The sequence below is a fragment of the Lissotriton vulgaris genome, chromosome 3_1 (genome assembly GCF_964263255.1).
Source record: "Lissotriton vulgaris chromosome 3_1, aLisVul1.2, whole genome shotgun sequence".
NCBI lineage: Eukaryota > Metazoa > Chordata > Amphibia > Caudata > Salamandridae > Lissotriton > Lissotriton vulgaris.
Window position 1 is genome coordinate 1183909791 of NC_141689.1, and position 18927 is coordinate 1183928717.

The window sequence follows — 18927 nt, forward strand, 5'->3', positions numbered from 1 at the left end:
ACCGTCCGGAGTCATGCTTTATCATCGGCTATCCTTGCCCTCTAAATCTTGGTTTGATAGAGGGCGGGCATACACCTGGGGACAGAGATGCAAGTCTAAATCTAAGTGATGGCCCTGGGGGAGTGATAAGTGATTTAAAAACCATTACATTAGTCCATATACTATGTTTATTTAAATGGTAAATGTATGGTGGTTAAAAACTAAGTGGACGGTCGTATGGGATATTATTCTCCCTTCACCGTGTTAAATGTGGTCGACATGTTTCTGCTGATGTGTCCCCGAAGGGTACGTAGCATTCTTAGGACCTTGAAAAAAAAGGAGGTGGGGGGTGTTTGTATTCCCTATGGGTTCACTTCCTCTCAGCTAGTGAAATGGAAGGAGATTCTTGTCACTAGATCGGGGGAGGGGTTGTGTTAAAAACACTATGTATATTGATGTTTCCCTCTTGGTGTAGTACCACTGAGAGTAACTCTGTTGAGAAAGGAAAAAACAAAGACAAAGCATACAAACCAAATACGTGTAAGTATGTGAACAAATAGTTAATTAGCATCATCCATCCCGTGTCATACCTATAACGCGCGTGGTGGTGTGATGTGGTCTTTATGAGACATGTGACAGGTCCAACGTGTACTTATACCATTAAAAAAGTGGTTAGAAACCAACTCTTACCCTATATTTCTACCCTAAACGCTCCTTGGGAGGACTCAGGTGGAAGGACCTACTTAGATTTTCTGTATGGAAAAATACCTAAAATCACTACTGGTAGCTGAAAGTCAGTCACCAGTACACATAAAGACCCAGGACCAAGGTCCTAGTTAAAGAAAACATAACAAGGTGAAATCCAGACCTTATGGACCATCCATTCATTCAAGTGTACACCAGCATTCCTTCCGGCATACTCTTACTGTCTAGGTTCAGTTCTTGAAGCCGTTCTTCCCGGAGGCGTCCTCTCTGTCTCCCCACTGATGGTAAATGGTGAGATTCAGAGGGTTTTTATTTTAAAAAGCAGTGGCTAATTGGTGAACTAATCAGTGTTAATTGGGCCTGTTCAGTGAGTTCCCTGTGTCCTTCTACGAGACTGCCTGGCCGCCTGATGGAAGGCGTGGCTGTAGAAGACCCCACCAGATTGGTCAAAACATGCCTCCAACACTAACTTGGCCGTCAAAGAGTTAATAGGGCTCTACAGGACAGTTTCTTGTGTCCTTCTCACGGGCGCCTTCCCGCCTGGTGAAAGGAGTGTCTTAATTAAGGCCCCGTCGTCATTGGTGAAACTATGTCGATATTATTATTGTGGTCATTACCCCTCTCTGCGGGAGAAAAAGGTAGTTGTGAGGGCGTTTACTCTCATGTTTGTGAGGACGCCTATGCCCATTTCCTGGTCTCAACAGTTTCCCAGTTTTGAGCATGCGCTGTAGAGACGGATAGCCCGCTACCGTACATGCGCCTTGGCGTATTTCGGTAGGCTGATAAAATATCGATTTTTAAATATCGACATACAATAATGTCGATGTTTAAATATCGAAGGGACAGAATATAGAAGGTAAGTAATATCGATTTTGTTATTATCGATGTTAGTAATATCGATGTTACTAATATCGATTTTTATATGATTTTTATTTATATTATTATGTATTTAAAATTTATTTTTCAATTTTTATGTAATTTAATAAAATTTTGTATTTTAGTGCCGTAGCGGGTTGTGGATTTATAGGGGAATAGGGTGGGAAGTAATTTAATTATAAAAAAATTATTATTATTTTTAGGAAGTATAAATTAGTTTTAATTAATTGGTAATTATGTTCTGTAGCGGGTTGTGGGTTTATAGGGGAACAGGGTGGGAAGTAATTTAATTATACTAAAGTAATTATTCATTTTTATGAATTATAAATTAATTGTAACTAATTGGTAATTAATGTTTATTAATTGGTAATTCATTTACATTAATTGATTAATTGATAATTATGTTCTGTAGCGGGTTATGGGTTTATAGGGGAATAGGGTGGGAAGTAATTTAAATGTAAGTAAGTATTAACTGATTTTAATTAATTGTTTTGTTAATTATATTATTGGTGATTAATTATTAATTGGTAATTAATTAATAATAATTGGTATTTATTATTAATTTATTTGTACTGAATTATTGATTGGTAATTATGGTTTTAATAATTATGTATTGGTATTTGTAAATAGTTTAGATTTATTTAATTTTTTTAAAAAATATTTTAAAATATTAATTTATTTATAAGTATGTTGTTTTTTACTTCTACGCTATCTAACACTTTCCATACTGTTGCTCTCTCTGGAGTTGGAATAGTAATTTTTACCCCTACGCTATCCAACACTTTCCCTTCTGTTGCACTCTCTGGAGTGGGAATAGTAATTTTTACCCCTACGCTATCCAACACTTTCCCTACTGTTGCACTCTCTGGAGTGGGAATAGTAATTTTTATCCCTACCCTATCCAACACTTTCCCTACTATTGCACTCTCTGGAGTTGGAATAGTAATTTTTACCCCTACCCTATCCAATACTTTCCCTACTATTGCCCTCTCTGGAGTGGGAATAGTAATTTTTACCCCTGCGCTATCCAACACTTTCCCTACTGTTGCACTCTCTGGAGTGGGAATAGTAATTTTTACCCCTAAGCTATCCAACACTTTCCCTATTGTTGCACTCTTTGGAGTGAGAATAGTAATTTTTACCTCTACGCTATCCAACATTTTACTTACTGTTGTTTTTTATGGAGTTATAATAGTATTTTATTCTCTGTTATTTAATATATTTTGTATAGTTTTAGCTAATGTAGTATTATAATTAATTTTAAAATTATTAAAGGTAATTTTAGGGGTTGATTGCGATTCAGGAAACAAATCTGTACGTCGATTCGAATTCGTAGCCCTTTCCATACGAATCGTACAAATCCGTCCGAATCGCGTAGTACGATCCGTAGTAAATAAATACGTCCGAATCTTTGCAAACCCTACGAAAAGCAAGGGAAAATCAGTACGATACAGACCCTGAAAGTGAACAGTACGACTCGTAAACATGCTGTACGACCCAACAAGTACGATCCAGATCGGGGAATCAGAATGCGATTCGTACAGAAAAGACGCGTATGAGCTGCGATTTGTATGGTAAACCTCGCGTACCCCGAAAAAACGTCGTGTATGAGCGAGCCACAAAATGGATTACGAGACGAACCCACACTGAACAAAGCGCACGCGAACCCCGTAAAAACGACGCGTATGAGCGAGCCACAAAATTGATTACGAGACGATCCCACACTGAACGAAGTGCACGCGAACCCCGTAAAAATGTTGAGTATGAGCAAGCCACAAAATCTAATACGAGACAAACTCACACTGAAGGAAGCGCACGCGAACCCAGTGAAACAGCACAAGGAGGTAGAAAACGACCCATACCGCGAGAACGTTGCGTTGGACACACAAATAAACAGAAGCAAATACAAGTAAATGAGCCGTACTGAACCACGCAGACACTGTAAAACAGCACAAATAGGGCGGAACGACTCACACAACACCACAAAGCACGTCTCCAGTGTACAAACCATGGAAATTAATGTCCTGGGCTGATCCAAACAGACCCAAAAAAAAATCAAACTAAACCCCACCCACAAATGGACCAGTAAAAAGGCCCCCCACACACAAACCATGATCCTTTGCAACATCCCCAATTAGCAAGAGACGCTGACAACACACCACCAACTGCACACATATACCTTCACACATACCCGCAATCACATTCAGTCCCACACACAACCTGGCACCTCTAGTGCCCAAACCTGTGCAGCAGCTGGATCAGGAACATCTACGCCAACCACCACCACCATTCCTGCCACATCTCAGCAGACATCTCGGAGCCCTGCCCACAGTCAACAACTGAGCCAGTCTGACAATGAGGGACAAGGTTCGCCGGGCACCCAGGAGGTGGCAGACAACACCACCACTGCCATCCCTCAGGGGTCCCGTCGACCCGATGTGCCCACAAGGGCAGGCCAGGCTCATGTGGGCAGGGGTGGTGGGAGTGGCACCAGGTGGAGGTGAGTACCTGACCAGCCAGCTGTAGGGCCCGGTATGTCTAAATTATGCAACATCATGGAGGCATACAGGCAGACACCAGGGAGATCAGCCAGGTAGTGGGGACCCTCACAGAGATGAAAAACCTGCAGGCGGAGCAACACACCAGTCAACAACAACACCAAGGACGGATGGAGGCAAGACTGGCCGAGCTCCTGGTGGTGCAAAGGGACATAAGCCATTCACTCCGTCGGATCTCTGAAAAAATGGAGCACCCTCCCTGTGTCACCAGGCAAGACACTTCTAGGCGAAGACCACCACCAGGCACAGGGAGGGAGGAGGAATTATCCGACAGAGCGTCCCATGCATCGTCAAGGCCTGCTTATGAGGGTCCCCCAAGGAAGGTGGGTCGTCCACGGAAAAGACAGTGAGAGGCAGCAGGCCATGCCCATCTCCCAGGTCACCTGGTCTGGCACCTGGACTTTGTGTGCAACAGCATCACCTCATTGACTGTCCTACTCTGCCACATGAACTTACTGGTTGCAGTCTGAACAATGATGCCAAGCACTGTGGTCTGGACTCTGGTGACTCCAACTTCAAGGCATCACAGTTCCCTCTGTGAACTTTGGATTCCCTGCATTTTTGTACAGCACCTATGGCTTACTCACGATTCACGCACCTGACAGATAAATAAACAAAACAATCCCAAGGAAAATTGATGTTGCATTCATTTTGCATGAGTCAACAACATACGTGTGGGGACATGTCAAAGTATGCCTGAGTGTGGAACAAACTCAAGCCATCATACACTGGGATCTGAGTCCGGTTGAGGACACACGTAGGTCACATTGTATCATCAAATACATACATGGAGTGCAAAACTCACCCATGATGTTTTTAAGCTGATGATGGGGGGGCTTGCCATACTTCTCGGACAGACAGGTTTTGAAGAGTCTCATGAAGGTGTAGAGGTCATGGGTCATGTGGAGGTGCCCGGGAAGGGAGTCCCAGGTCTGTTTGGTTAGGTGGGAGAACTAGCTCCCTCATGCAGTTGTTCTGTGATTATGATGAATGGTGGCCTTGGCAACGTTGGCTGGATGGAGTTGGGGCAATGGTGTGTGGGATGAGAGACGTCCATAGTGGTTTTTGGGTCTGGGATTGTGGAGTGCCTCCTGAGTGTGGCTGAGGGGTTTTAAGGTGATCCTGCAGTTGACAGTAAGCCTATTGTAGGTATCTCAGGTGGACGGTCATGTGGCTGTGGCAGGGGATGTTGAGGATGAGGAGTGTGGATGCACCCTGGATGTGTACAAGTCCTCTGTCTGGCTGTTGTTCCAACGTAGAGGGCGCAGCCGTCGTTGACCCTGCTGGTGTCGTGGACCTAGGTGACTGTCTGTCTTGCCTAGGAGTGGATCTATCTGAGGATCATTTGCAGTATGCAGAGGGTGTTGCAGCATGAGGTAGAGATGGTGTTGAGTTGCATTGTAATTGTGAGCGAGGAGTCTACGATGAACACCAGCTTGCTTGCGTGGCCACTGGGTGCTGGTGCGCTGCCCAGGCCGGTGGGACACAAGGAGTTGTCCCAGCCGTAAGAGGACAATCCACAGATGATGATCTCAGTCTTGACCAAGTCCAGTCTTAGGTGGGTGATGTTCATCTATTCGTCAACGGACCTCATGCCTTCATGAAGGTTGGATCTGGGAGTGGCTGGGTCTTTGCTGAGGCTGAGGAGGAGCTGGGTGTCAATGGCATAGGATATGATGATGAGGTTGTGTGCACATGTGATGGTGGAGAGGGGGGTCATGGAGACATTGTAGATTGTCACGCTGGGAGATGAGCCCTGGGGCATGGCCACGATGACCTCAGTGTACTACGTGCTGAAGGGGAGAGGCAGACTCCCTGGGCCTTGCTGGTGAGGTACTTGGCGATTTCATCCTGGGCCCTCCTCTGGATCCCAGTGTTCGAGATGTGTGATCTGACAGTTTGGTAGCACATGGTGTAGAATGCAGTTGAGAGGTCGAGGGGGTGAGGGTGGTGGTCTCACCATTGTTGAGCAGGGTCCAAGATGTCGTTGGTGGTGGCAATGAGGGCTGTTGCAGTGGGGTGATTACTGTGGAAGATGGACTGCGACAGGTTGACTGGAGGTGTTTGCTTGGAGGGAGATGGTCTGGTGCTTGTTGACTGTCTCATTCATGAAATTTGCCGGGTAGAGAAGCAGGGTGATGTTCCAGGCGATCCTGCGGTACTGCCTTCCGTTTGTTAAAGAAAGGCCTGGGTCTCTGCATGCCTCCACCTCCCATGGAATGTGGCATACTCAAAGGAGATATTCACGACGTGCCCGAGGTGGGCTCCAAGGATGGGGTATGCAGTGATTGAGATGTTGTGTGGGATGGGTCCTGATGGAGACCTGGTGTGGATTGTGTACATGAGCCGGGTGGTGTCATTGCTGCTGACGGGAGTCCAGGACCTGAGGGGATATGTCCTGTGGATAATAGCGCTGTCTGCCTCTGTGTGGCGAGGATGTCATGTTCGTCCACAAGCTTACAGTGGTAGAATGTTGCAAGGGATCCCCTTGGCCTTGCAAGGGTGGATTGTCTTTTGGATGGAGAGCTGGGGTTAGATAGTTCACTCACGATGCCGATGAGCTCCTTTATGTTGTGTGTGTTGGTGCCTATGCCCTACCTGAAGAATGTCCTCTTGTCCGTGCTGATGATATGGTGATGTCTGTGTGTGGCGGGTTTCAGGGCTGAAAGGTAACTGATGGTTGTTTGTTTAACAAGGTTTGCACGACAGTCCGGTTAGACCTGTATGAGTCCTGTAGGGCTGCCTTGTCCCAGGTGGCTTAACTGTTGTTGTACTTCACAGGAAAGTCCGCCAATGTGGCAAGAGTGTTGGATCAGTCTCTGATCCAGTGTGTGAGGTTGCAGGTTGTGGCAGTGGCGTTGGTTGGAGTGTCCTGGGCGAGGGTGCCACACAGCTCGTCTATGGTGACGTAGGTCAAGCATCTCAGTGGGATCTGTAGCGGAGTGTGGGGCAGTGTGTTGCTTGTCGGAGAACTGGATGCAAATGTTGATGTACCAATGAAGGATGGTGGTGTGGTTGTCCTCCAGCCAGAAGTTTCTGTCCCCCTGTCACCTGTAGTCTATGTAGGTGAGGGCCTGCGTGCTGATGTAGTTGTTGATGGCTTAGCGAAATTGTGGGTGTTGGCCTGGAGATCTGTAGATGATAGTTAGTCTGAGGGTGGTCAAGGGGTTGGTGTGAAACCTGAAGTTAAGGTGCCTGACAATGCTGAGTGTGTCCTTGTTGTTGAGGGAATACTTTTAAACCCGGGTGCAAGAGAAGCACATGACTTCGTTAGTCCTCCCTTTGTGTTATAAATCATAAGGAAGGCTCCCTTTCCCAAGCACACAAGCACCAGACTGCCGTACCCGCCACCGAGCAACCAGTCTCCCAAGTAAGTTGGTCACAACACGAGCGCTATGCGTGGAGCCTTCACTATCTTCGTTCCATTAATTATTATTAACTTTCCCTCCACAGAACGAGCTATCATGCTCTAGGGCAGACTTTGACCACAGAGGAGCCGTTCTCTAACTAGGCTGCCCACCGGTAACAACTACTATTTTTTAACCTTCACGAACCACTTGATATTTCCGAATTCGACTCGGGAACTAGGAATTAATTGCCCTTCTTGTTCCCCCAGATACCACCACGTTTGATTCTCTATCCCGTAATTCAACTTGCGATGCCATTAAGCCCGTAGGTACAAGAGGCTCACTTCTCATAAACCCGCCCCCACTCAGTCGCGCCAATTCTCCATGTATTTCTGCACTTAATGTTAGAATTTCGCCGCCATTCGTCTCCGTGTATGTCTGCACTATTATTAGGAACTGCGCCGTGTTCTACATATTCACTTTTTTTAAAATCGCCGCCATTCGTGCATGTCCGCACTCCATGTTTACTCAATCAGCCCGCCAATGATTCTGTATGTCTGCACACTGTATAAGACTCTAGATCCGGATATTAATCGTGCCGCCCATGTCTGCACCAACAATGCGCATGCTATGTCACTGCACTCGCCTGACCAACACCCCGATGTTGAACTATACCGAACGTTTTTTACTGCCTTAATTCAGCTACCCCTCGTGGCCTTTCACAGGTGTTGTAGTCACCTTGCAGCTCTGAACGAACAAACTATGTTATTTTTCTCACTTCAAGGCTACAATTAACTGTTTAGGTACTAAGAGAAATGCTGAATGCTTGGCACTTTTACCTTCACAGAAGATCCACTTCTATAAATAAACACAGCAATGAAGTTCAACCCTATTTTAACATGCCTAAATGTAATGCCTGAACTATTTTCTTTTCTCCTTTCCCTCCTCATTTTCTCCAATGTGTTTCATGATCTTTTTGTTAAGTAATGTAGAAAGGCTCAGTGAAAGTATTTAAAAGACAACAAAGATTATTTCCATGTCCTGATGATGATGCCCACAACTTAATAGGCATCGAAAGTTTGTCGACTTTAAAGAAAAAAAACCCTTATGCAATATGATACAGAAATATTGTAAAAAAGCAAGGTTGTGTTTTTTGAAACTTCATGTCTGTAATTACTGAATACAAGTTCACAGACCTGTTGTAGCTTTGCCCTTTGGCCATTGCTTTCGTTGTTCTGTCTTATATGTTGTGGGTCACGGCTGTGCCCACTTGTTATTTTGTTGCTCTTACATTTTTGTTCTATTTTGAATTAATATGCTTAATTAAAGCTTTTTGTCCGGCTGGACAATAAACACTAAACTTATTAGGTGTTTTGATTATCTGCTTGAAACTTATTTTGTTCATAAGTAGGGACCACTGTTCTGTAAAATATTCCTAATCATGTGTGTCATCCAACACTGTGCCCATTCTATGTGGGTTCAGCATGGGTCTGCCTCTGTGGCATTGGTCCAAGGCATAGTTTGTATGTTTCCCGTGTCTGCTACATGTGTCCACTGGACAGGGATACAACATTTGGCTTGTGAGTAGTCACACTGGGCAGTGCCTGTGTGACTATTCACAACAATCTGTTGATGGTTGTTTGTGACAAATATGTATTGACAGCCCCACGAGGTGAGCTTCTGTTACTTTTGGAATTGTTGCTGCAGAGTTTTTGTTACCCCGATTCATTGGTCTCACTTCTTGAGCTGTACCAATCACGTTGACTGAAGTATGGGGGTGTTGTGCCGGACCGGTCTACATGTGCCTGCCTGATTTAGTCTTGACAGGTCTGACCTGTGGGTGAGAATTGACTGAACAATGATTCACCTTGCACTGCCCCTGTGATACTGGCCAGTGATTTCAGTTAGGGCTTGGCAGCCTATGTCATTTTGTTCCAGACATGATTCAGGCTCATACATTTTTGCCACATGTATGTAGTTCAGATGCAACGCTGTTTTGTTTTAGTGTGCACACTTCTGTGTTGATATTTTGCCTGGGGATGACGGTGCGTCCACAATGCAGCAATGATTTTGTTAATCACAATTGCTGGCTCAATAGCTTAAGCATTGTCCAGAGTTGGGACATGTGTGCCACTCCACATGACAGCCAGTAGGTATTATGTGCAAGCAACTGTGTCATCAGGGAATGGATGCAAATACGTGCAGTTATCTGGCTGTTACTCATGCTGCATGGCATGATTTGCAGTGTGACCTTCTATTTTTGTGCTCATGTGTCAGATGTGTACAGGTGACTGATGCATTTCTGTTTCTTCTCCTTGCCCACAGCATCATCACCAGAAACAGGACGAGACAGCTGCACGGACCAAGAGGAGGGAACCAGCCACAGTGCCACCAGCGTGGAGGAGTCTGAGGGAGCCAGTGGCACGAAGGGTGAGGAGAGGAGAGTCAGTCTGCGGACCTGTTGGAAGGCGAAACATCTTACCACGCCAATGGATCCAATTCTGGCTCCATGGAGGAGGGGGAATTTGCAGCAACACCGGGCAGCAGCACCGAGTCTGTACCCGCCCCCTCCAGCACCATCTCCACCCTCGAAGTTGCTCGTCCCTTCTGTCCATGCAGCACACCATGTCTCCTTCAGCCCAGGCACCGCAGCCCTGCCCCTGTCACCCCTGCTGCCCTCAGTGCGGAGTCTGTGGACTTACTCCACCAGTTGCAGGTTGGTCAGACAACAATGCTAAATTTCCTCCATGCCCACACTCAAATACTGACACAAATGTTGTCTTTCATGGAGGGCATGTCAGCAACGATGTCTGACCAACGTCCGATTATGCAGTCCATGGACTCATCACTGACGGCAGCAGCTTCCCTCCTGCAGCGGTCCGTCCCCCCCTCCTTCGGTCCCATCCACACTCCCCTCTCCCATACCTGTCCCAATGCACTCACAGGAAGACCAGTCAGAGAAAGATCCCTGGGTGCGCACTAGTGTATGGATTTACTATGTTTCCATACCCTTTCTATCTAAGCATTCATACATTATTACTCCAGCGTGGACAGACAAATCAATAGTGATAATAGTAAAAGGTTGATTTCCACACTAAAATTGAACGTTCGGAGTCTCTTTATTAAAAAACATAAAGGCAAATCTTCACAAAACAATGAATTAAAATTTCAAAGAACACTCTTTGAACATATACAGCATAAAAACTAATATTAATAACAGTTCATTACATACATAAGGCAAGCACAACTTTATTTGTTGAATTAATACATAAGGAAAGAGGAAACATTAAATACAAATATGACCTACAGATACACAATTAAATCATAACAATACCCCCTACACAACATGGCCTCTAGATTCACTCGCCACTCTTATTTCTAGATCCAATGGTCTTTGCTAGTGTACAAGTGGTGCAGTCAATAGTACCATTAATCTATGAATATCTATTGCTCCCTAGACCCTACTTGGATTCTACACAGTTAAAGAATGCGTCGACGCGTTTCGGTGCTGTAGTCACTTGAAATTGTAGCACCTTCCTCAGGACTGCCGTTTCTTTGGGGTCACCGGCTTCAAGGACTATTTATTGACACCCTCTCTGTAGATACATAGGGAGAAAAGCAAGGTATCACTACTTTTGATTGGTTCGTGACACCATCATTGGTGTAGTAACTATTGGCACTTTGCTAAGTAAGTCTATTTCTGTCGTGGTCTGATACCATATACCCTTACTTCACATTCTTTCCACCATTTGAGTGTATCTCTATCACCCTTCTCAGATGTCTATCACAGAACATAGACTTACGACACAGTTGAGATCTTTCAGGATATGGGGGCCCTCCTTCCCCTTGGACATGTTGTTACCCTCCGTCTCCTTTTAGTGTGGAAATAGGCGGGGACCTGGGAGGCCACATTCATACATTGTCTCGTGCCTCATGTGTATCTATTTGGACAAAGAGGGTCACATTTTAGGAGTTGCTCTTCTGGGGCTGTACATATAAATAATGGGGAAGTCAAATAATAAAAGATAGGTAGTTCCCGCACTGATATGTACATATATATGTGCTTACACCACCAGAACATGTCCAGTTCACCAGCAGAGTAATGCGGGCATATGCCAGTTCATGGAAATATTTTAAAACTTTTAAGGTAAGAGGATAAATAATGCCCTTAACTAATAGACCTGTTAGACCCTATAATTTTTCAGGCAAGTGGTTGGTACAGCCCCAGAAGAGCAACTCCTACAACGCGACCCTCTTTGTCCAAATAGATAAACATATAGACAAAGGAGAAGAGTGGAACTTTCTACATATATCTACAAGGAAGTGAAGAGGATTCCTTTACTTCAGCAGTAAACCAGATACTTTCATACATAGGCCCCGGTAGGCGAAGGGTTAAATATATGCAGGTACTAGCTGTGCCTATCTGTCCCCACATTAGGAGAACCTTGACCCTCAACAACAGGCCACAAATTGAGGTGGCAGCTCAAACAACCACTGATTGGGGTGGATTCATCTACACTCCAACGGTAAGAGTGTGATTGAGTGATAAGAGAAGGGTAGTATGGGGGGATGTCCCAGGGGCACGAGACAATGTATGAATGTGGCCTCCCAGGTCCCCGCCTATTTCCACACTAAAAGGAGACGGAGGGTTAATACTTAGAGAACAAGTGAAATTATAAATAAACTGTACTGAAGATGATTCAGGAATTGTATAGAGGGTAACAACATGTCCAAGGGGGAAGAAGGGCCCCCATATCCTGAAAGATCTCAACTGTGTCGTAAGTCTATGTTCTGTGATAGACATCTGAGAAGGGTGATAGAGATACACTCAAATGGTGGAAAGAATGTGAAGTAAGGGTATATGGTATCAGACCACGACAGAAATAGACTTACTTAGCAAAGTGCCAATAGTTGCTACACCAATGATGGTGTCACGAACCAATCCAAAGTAGTGATACCTTGCTTTTCTCCCTATGTATCTACAGAGAGGGTGTCAATAAATAGTCCTTGAAGCCGGTGACCCCAAAGAAACGGCAGTCCTGAGGAAGGTGCTACAATATCAAGTGACTACAGCACCGAAACGCGTCGACGCATTCTTTAACTGTGTAGAATCCAAGTAGGGTCTAGGGAGCAATAGATATTCATAGATTAATGGTACTATTGACTGCACCACTTGTACACTAGCAAAGACCATTGAATCTAGAAATAAGAGTGGCGAGTGAATCTAGAGGCCACGTTGTGTAGGGGGTATTGTTATGATTTAATTGTGTATCTGTAGGTCATATTTGTATTTAATGTTTCCTATTTCCTTATGTATTAATTCAACAAATGAAGTTGTGCTTGCCTTATGTATGTAATGAACTGTTATTAATATTAGTTTTTATTCTGTATATGTTCAAAGAGTGTTCTTTGAAATTTTAATTCATTGTTTTGTGAAGATTTGCCTTTATGTTTTTTAATAAAGAGACTGTGAACGTTCAATTTTAGTGTGGAAATCAACCTTTTACTATTATCACTATTGGTTTGTCTGTCCACGCTGGAGTAATAGTAAATGAATGCTTAGATAGAAAGGGTATGGAAACATAGTAAATCCATACACTAGTGCGCACCCAGGGATCTTTCTCTGACTGGTTTGTCACTGTACCCTGCTCCCTGGTGATAGTGGGGTACTCTCTCTCTATATAACTCACAGGAAGACACCATCACGCACACAAAAAGACACAGGCAGCACACACCCACATATGGTGAATAGCACACCCCCTGGCACGCACACTCAGGGGGCTTCAGGCACACCTACAGGGACTGTGCTTCGACTGCATACATGCAGCCAGAGTCACAGTGAGCAACCCTCACAGCCCTCTCCCTCCACTCCAATATTGTCCTCGGGTGCCGGGGTTGGGCTGGCCGAACTGGCTGCAGTGTGCAGCGCATAGTATGAGTCCACCTTCAGCGCTGCACAAACCACTGAGTAGGATATGTCCACCCCTGCACCCACCACACATACCCTTCACACTCCTGTCCCTGCGGTGCCTGGTCCTGCCCCCGATGATGCCCCCCAAGGGTCTGCATCCCATTAGCTAGTCCATGTGCAGGCAAATTAGGGGTAGACGACCTACCCAACGTCCCCCTACAAGGACATTTGTGTGGACTGGCCATTTGCCTTATTGGAGCACAGACTAATTTTTGTACATCTTTAATTTTCCTGCTGAATAAAGCCTTTTATTGTACGTTCAGCACTATTGCATTTCAGGTTCTTGATATTGGTGATGAGGGGCCTGGAGTTGGTGTCATGGTAATGTTTTGGGGTTCTGAAAGAGGTTTTTTGTTGATGGTCATGAGGTGGACCATGGTATCTGTGTGCCATCACAATGTCTCAGCAATTAATCATTGGTTGTGTGTGTTCAGTTTGGCTAGAGACATTGTCCCAAGGAGTGTTCCTTCCTCTGTGGCACCTGACATCTTCACTGCAGACAGTTGCCCAATTGTTGCGCTGACGTGTGCACATTTCCTTTTTTGGTGACGGTTCCATTCAACAATGGCCATGCCTGCTCACAGATGTCTACTGCTCATTTGTCTGTGCCATGCTTGCAAATCACTGTACTTGTGTTTTGAGTATGTACAAATGCCTTCATGGACACATTCACCCTTTTCACCACTATGCATGTGTGTAATCACAGCCTACCCCGATGTTGGGGATTGTTATGCAGGGTATTTGGGCACATGACTCACAATTTTGTGCATTGTATCTAAGGGGTTTCAACCCTATTCCTTCCATGAGAGACTAAATCTGAGGGGTGGGTCCAGAGGACTTCTATCAGTGCCCAGACATATAAGGGGTGGGTGGATATGACTCCCAGCAGTGCTCAGTTATAGGGTGGGTACATCATCATCAGCATACCACAACTACATGGGGGTATATGCACATCCCTAACTTGTGACTATAATGATAGTGCCATAGCAACACATCACTTACAGCAGTGTCCCACTCCCTGGAGGATGGATTACTTTCACACACTGGACATTCATATCAGTCCTGAGATGTGTGTGACAGTGTGTGTTCCCTTTCGCTCTCTTTGTTTGGTAGGCTATTACATCACTATACACTATTGTGTCATGATGGTAGGCTGTGTATTTCGCCTGCCGCTTCCATGGGTGTGTATGCATGTGGAATTTGACATCACACCCACATGTGATGTGTCATGCAGTGTGTGAAAGTAATCCATCCTCCAGGGAGTGGGACACTGCTGTAAGTGATGTGTTGCTATGGCACTATCATTATAGTCACAAGTTAGGGATGTGCATATACCCCCATGTAGTTGTGGTATGCTGATGATGATGTACCCACCCTATAACTGAGCACTGCTGGGAGTCATATCCACCCACCCCTTATATGTCTGGGCACTGATAGAAGTCCTCTGCACCCACCCCTCAGATGTCTGGGCACTGCTGGGAGTCCTCTGCACCCACACCCATAATGTTGACCACTGCTGGGAGTCCTTTGCACCCACCCTTCATATGTCTGGGCACTGCTGGGAGTCCTCTGCACCCACCCCTCATATGTCTAGGCACTGCTGGGAGTCATATCCACCCACCCCCATACTGTTGGCCTCTGCTGGGAGTCCTCTGCACCCACCCCTCATATGTCTGGGCACTGCTGGGAGTCATATCTACCTACCCTCATATGTCTGGGCACTGCTGGGAGTCCTCTGCACCCACCCCTCATATGTCTGGGCACTGCTGGGAGTCATATCCACCCACCGCCATACTGTTGGCCTCTGCTGGGAGTCCTCTGCACCCACCCCTCATATGTCTGGGCACTGCTGGGAGTCCTCTGCACCCACCCCTCATATGTCTGGGCACTGCTGTGAGTCATATCTACTCACCCCTCATATGTCTGGAAACTACCGGGAGTCCTCTTCACCCACCCCTCATATGTCTGGGCACTGCTGGGAGTCCTCTGCACCCACCCCTCATATGTCTGGGCACTGCTGGGAGTCATTACTACCCAACTTTCATTTGTCTGGGCACTGCTGGGAGTCCTCTGCACCCACCCCTCATATGTCTGGGCACTGCTGGGAGTCCTCTGCACCCACCCCTCATATGTCTGGGCACTGCTGGGAGTCATATCCACCCACCCTCATATGTTTGGGCACTGCTGGGAGTCCTCTGCACCCACCCCTCATATGTCTGGGCACTGCTGGGAGTCATATCCACCCACCCATCATATTTCTGGGCACTGCTGGGAGTCATATCCACCCACCCCCATATGGTTGGCCTCTGCTGGGAGTCCTCTGCACCCACCCCTCATATGTCTGGGCACTGCTGGGAGTCCTCTGCACCCACCCCTCATACGTCTGGGCACTGCTGGGAGTCATATCCACCCACCCCTCATATGTCTGGGCTCTGCTGGGAGTCATATCCACCTACACAAATACTGTTGACCACTGCTGGGAGTCCTCTGCACCCACCCCTCATATGTCTGGGCACTGCTGGGAGTCATATCCATTCACCCCTCATATGTCTGGAAACTGCCGGGAGTACTCTGTACCCACCCCTCATATGTCTGGGCACTGCTGGGAGTCCTCTGCACCCACCCCTCATATGTCTGGGCACTGCTGGGAGTCATATCTACCCACCTCTCATTTGTCTGGGCACTGCTGGGAGTCATATCCACCCACCCCCATACTGTTAACCTCTGCTGGGAGTACTATGCACCCACCCGCCATATGTCTGGCACTTCTGGGAGTCATATCCACCCACCCCTCTACTGTTGGCCACATGGGATTGATGGCGTGTGTGTGCCTCGTATAACTATTGTGAGGGTGCCGTACGCGAGCGCGTGAGACGCACCGTACCCCAACATTCCTGGCGTTTGTGCGCATCGTATTACTATTGCAATGGTGCCATACGCGAGCGCGTGAAACAAACCGCACCCCAACATTCCTGGTGTGTGTGCGCATCGTATTACTATTGCAATGGTGCCATATGTGAGCGCGTGAAACGCACCGTACCCCAACATTCATGGCGTGTGTGTGCGGCTCGTATTACTATTGTAATGGTGCAATATGCAAGAGTGTAAGACGCACCGTACAAGTATATTCTGTTGTTGCAGTACGTTGATCTCACTGTATGCGCCGTCGTCCGTTTCTGTGCACCAGGTCGTAGGCGTACAGGACTGGGATAATATGGACAATGGGGTACATGGCGTGTACGTCTCGTACAGGGGATGCGGTTCGGTTCAGACTCTGCTTTACCGGATGTTTTGAACTCCCGTAGAAAAAGGGTCATACGGAGTGTGGCAGAGACGAATCGTATTTGCTGGGCCGGAAACTGCTGCTTGGTTACGTACGGACGTCGCGTAATCCGTGTTCCGGATACAATTCGCACATATTTTTTTGTCGTACGGTGTTTGGTACGATTCGTACAGAGATCTGCTTTGGGTTCGGATCGTACTTCATCTTACGTGCGGGGACGTTGAAGGTGTACAATTCGTACGGGAAATATGCTCCGTACAGCTATTCGTAGGGAATTTTACCGAATCGGAATCGGCCCCTTAATGTTTTAAATTTGTTTGCATAATTATTTAATTTTTATTTATGTTAATATTATATGTGTATAGATGAATTTGTAATTTATATTTTTTTTTATTATTTATAATGTATTAAAATAATTATTAAAACTGATTATTAAGTAAGTATATATATTGCATATTATATGTATGTGTTTCATTATTTTGTATTACATTATCTATATTATGTATTAATTTTAAATATTATAACTTATTTTTATCTATGTTTATTATATTTTTTTATTATATTTTTAAGTGTTATTTAATTTATTTGACATCTTTCTTATAATTTTAAAAAACGATATTTTTTTTAAAACAATATTTTTGACATCGATATTTTTTCCCGATATTTTTGTACTTACCTTGTTGTAGATAGGATGTCGATATTGTTGACATCAATATTTATGCTCCGATAATTTTGTTCCTCGATATTTTGTCTGTCTATATTTTGTCAGACATTCGCGTATTCGGGATTCCGGAATATGACCAACGGAGCGAGTACGGCTCTGGAGCAATTGAAGAACAACCATGAAATAATCATCAAACCGGCAGATAAGGGGGTGCCATAGTCCTGATGGACTATACTATGTACAAAGAGGAATGCTTACGCCTGCTAACCGACACCTCGAGCTATGAGGTATACCAGGAAGACCTGATACCCCGCATCATGACTAGGATTAAGAACATGGTCAATGAAGCAGAGACCCATGACTGGATTACCAAACATGAGGCTGAGTTTCTAGTGAATTTGGAACCAAGAACACCTAGGTTCTATACCCTCCCTATAATTCACAAAAACAAAACCCCCCCACCGGGCAGACTAATAGTATCGGGAATTGGGTCAGCTCTGGAACCACTTTCTCAGTTTTGCGACTGGTTTTTTAAACCGATTGTACCAAAATCTTGGTCCTACCTAAGTGACACCAAAGATGTACTTTGCCTTCTTTGAGACCTGGACATAGATGCAAGCAAGGACATGTTCATAACCATGGACATTGAAGCGCTCTATACGAGCACCCCCCAGAGGTGGTGGAACAGATTCTACTGGAGCAGGAATGGACATACGTGACACCCACACACTTCATCATGGGGTGAGCCGAATTAGCACTTACTGAGAATTTCTTCGAGTTTGAGGACACTCTGTACCATCAAGTGGGCGGCATATCCATGGGGAGCACCTTCGCTCCGAGCATGGCATGTCTGTACGTACATCGCTTTGAGGAGGACTACATCTTTAACCCCTCAAAACCCTTCATACCTTGGATGAAGACATGGAAACGGTACATAGATGACATTTTTATCATCTGGCGGGGTACCACGGATGTGGAAAAACGCTTTGTGGAGTGGGTCAACAACATAGACCCCCACCTCAGGTTCACACATACCATCGACAAAATCTAGGCTGTTTTCTTGGATCTGGATATCAACTTAACATCCGAAGGACTATCCACAAAAGTCCACACTAAACCAACAGTCAAGAACAGTTTTTTAATGTCTGACAGCTACCACCCGAGGGCTCTCCGTGAGAATCTTCCTGTAGGCCAATTCCTGAGGATTCGAAGGAACTGTTCTGAGATATCTACATTCCAAATACAGGCAGAACAACTAGAGACGAAATTCCTGGAAAGACATAACCCCAAGAAGATGGTTAAACGGGCAAAGAAATGGGCGAGGAAAAATAACCAGGATGCCCTTCTGGAGACAACACAAAAAGAAAATAAAGACCGCCTGGTCTGCTTAACATCGTACTCGCCTGTTTCAAACAGAATCCAGAACATTATAAAGAAAAAATGGGCCATCTTGAACAGCGGGAACAAGAAGTGGGAACCCCTACTATTCGCATACAAATGGAGTAGGAACCTGAGGGACATTCTGGTACATTCCAAAACTTCCA